Genomic DNA, 3,177 nt, shown 5'->3' with positions numbered 1-3,177 from the left:
AGAAGAACGAAATGTTATCATTCGCTGGTAAATGGATGGAATTGGAGAACATCATTCTGAGTGAGGTTAGCCTGGCTCAAAAGACCAAAAATCGTATGTTCTCCCTCATATGTGGACATTAGATCAAGGGCAAACACAACAAGGGGATCGGACTATGAGCACATGATAAAAGCGAGAGCACACAAGTAAGGGGTGAGGATAGGTAAGACACCTAAAAAACTAGCTAGCATTTGTTGCCCTTAATGCAGAGAAACTAAAGCAGATACCTTAAAGCAACTGAGGCCAATAGGAAAAGGGGAACAGGTACTAGAGAAAAGGTTAGATCAAAAAGAATTAACCTGGAAGGTAACACCCACACACAGGAAATCAATGTGAGTCAATGCCCTGTATAGCTATCCTTATCTCAACCAGCAAAACCCCTTGTTCCTTCCTATTATTGCTTATACTCTCTCTACAACAAAATTAGAGATAAGAGCAAAATAGTTTCTGCTGGGTATTGAGGGGGGGAGCGGGAGGGGGTGGAGTGGGTGGTAAGGGAGGGGGTGGGGGCAGGGGGGAGAAATGAACCAAGCCTTGTATGCACATATGAATAGTAAAAGAAAAATGAAAAAAAAAATAAAAAATAAAAAAAATAAAATAAAAGCAAAAAAAAAAAAAAGAACATGAAAACTAAAAAAAACAAAAAAAACAAAAAAAAAACCTAAATTCTCCCCAAACTAATGAACCAATAAAGAAATGGGCAAGTGAACTAAACAGAACTTTCTTAAAAGAAGAAATTCAAATGGCCAGAAAACACATGAAAAAATGCTCACCATCTCTAGCAATAAAGGAAATGCAAATTAAAACCACGCTAAGATTTCACCTCACCCCTGTTAGAATAGCCATCATCAGCAACACCACCACCAACAGGTGTTGTCGAGGATGCGGGGAAAAAGGAACCCTCTTACACTGTTGGTGGGAATGTAGACTAGTACAACCACTCTGTAAAAAAATTTGGAGGCTACTTAAAAAGTTAAACATGGATCTACCATTTGATCCAGTAATACCACTCTTGGGAATATACCCAAAGGCTGTGACACAGGTTACTCCAGAGGCACCTGCACACCCATGTTTATTGCGGCACTATTCACAATAGCCAAGTTATGGAAACAGCCAAGATGCACCACCACTGATGAATGGATTAAGAAAATGTGGTATCTATACACAATGGAATTCTATGCAGCCATGAAGAAGAATGAAATGTTATCATTCGCTGGTAAATGGATGGAATTGGAGAACATCATTCTGAGTGAGGTTAGCCTGGCTCAAAAGACCAAAAATCGTATGTTCTCCCTCATATGTGGACATTAGATCAAGGGCAAACACAACAAGGGGATTGGACTATAAGCACATGATAAAAGTGAGAGCACACAAGGGAGGGGTGAGGATAGATAAGACACCTAAAAAACTAGCTAGCATTTGTTGCCCTTAAGTCAGAGAAACTAAAGCAGATACCTTAAAGCAACTGAGGCCAATTGGAAAAGGGGACCAGGAAATAGAGAAAAAGTTAGATCAAAAAGAATTCACCTAGAAGGTAACACACACGCACAGGAAATCAATGTGAGTCAATGCCCTGTATAGCTATCCTTATCTCAACCAGCAAAAACCCTTGTTCCTTCCTATTATTGTTTATACTCTCTCTACAACAAAATTAGAAATAAGGGCAAAATAGTTTCTGCTTTGTATTGGGAGGGGAGAGGGATGGGGCGGAGTGGGTGGTAAGGGAGGGGGTGGGGGCAGGGGGGAGAAATGAACCAAGCCTTGTATGCACATATGAATAATAAAAGAAAAATGAAAAAAAAAGAAAAGCTAATGATTTTTGTAAGTTGATTTTGTATCTTGCCACCTTGCTGAAGCTGTTTATGGTGTCTAATAGTTTTTGAATAGAGTTTTTTGGTCTTTAAGGTATAGGATCATATTGTTAACAAATATGGATATTTTGACAGTTTCTTTACCTATTTGTATTCCTTTTATTTCTTCTTCTTGCCTAATTGGTCTGGATAGGAATTCCAGTACTATGTTGAAAAGGAGTGGAGATAGTGGGCATCCTTGTCTAGTTCCTAATTTTAGGAGAAATGGTTTCAGTTTTTCACCATTAAGTATGATGTTGGCTGTACGTTTGTCATATATAGCCTTTACAATGTTGAGGTACATTCCTTCTATTCCTAGTTTTCTTAGAGCTTTTATCATGAAGTGGTGTTGGATCTTGTTGAAGGCTTTTTCTGCATCTATTGAGATGATCAAGTGGTTTTTGTCTTTGCTTCTATTGATGTGATGTATTACATTTATAGATTTGTGTATGTTGAACCACCCCTGCATCTCTGGGATGAAGCCGACTTGGTCATAGTGGATGATTTTTCTGATGTGTTGTTGGAAAAATATGGAACACTTCATGAATTTGCATGTCATCCTTGCACAGGGGCCATGCTAATCTTCTCCGTATCATTCCAATTTTAGTATATGTGCTGCCGAAGCAAGCACTGGTATTTGCATTTGACTCTTCTTAACTTTCAGATGAAATTCCCTATTTCCTAATGCGTGCTGTTCACTTTTCACACTAAGTTTTTAAAACATATTAAGTATAGTTATTTTAAACTCCATAGCTGATGGTTCCAACAGCTAAGTCATCTCTGTGTCTGGTTTTGTTAATGTTTTATTTCTCTACAGTGGGTTTTTCTTTCTTACTTTTTTGTGTATCTCAAGATTTTGTATTGCATGCCAGACATGGGCTATGGAGAACCAGCAGAGGCTGAAGTGTATACAAGAAATGGACATGCCCCTTTGGTCAGCTGTTGGCATGAGTGATTGACTCAGTCTGCTCAGTAACTGAGATGAGCTCTGATTTGCTGCTGCCACCACTTCCTTTAGTATACCTCAGACATCAAATTCCATCACCAGAGTGCTGTTGTTATCCTCTGTTTAATGTCAGGACTGGAGTGCTGGAGGAGCTGCTTCAGTGTTCCTATTTCACACTCAACTTTCAGCAATATCTGCATAGTCAATTTCTTTAACATATTGATCTTCTTCTAGTAACATTCTCTGTTGATTTTTACTTGGTGCTCATGGGGTCTGGGAGTGGATAGTATCTCACTTTTCCTAGTCCATCTTCAGACTTAGGAAGGGGCTCTGCTCTTGAGT

General features: G+C 39.0%; 1 non-coding gene across 1 annotated transcript; it reads right to left on the bottom strand.

The window, feature by feature from the left end:
* Positions 1-2,413: 2,413 nt before the first annotated feature.
* LOC141423557 (U6 spliceosomal RNA) lies at positions 2,414-2,520 on the bottom strand. The gene has a single exon (XR_012448402.1). It is a non-coding gene; the product is annotated as a U6 spliceosomal RNA (small nuclear RNA).
* Between the last annotated feature and the right edge of the window lie 657 nt (positions 2,521-3,177).

The sequence above is a fragment of the Castor canadensis genome, chromosome 5, assembly GCF_047511655.1.
Source record: "Castor canadensis chromosome 5, mCasCan1.hap1v2, whole genome shotgun sequence".
Lineage (NCBI taxonomy): Eukaryota > Metazoa > Chordata > Mammalia > Rodentia > Castoridae > Castor > Castor canadensis.
The sequence above is the reverse complement of the archived record's forward strand: the minus strand, read 5'-3'. Positions and strand labels throughout refer to the sequence as shown.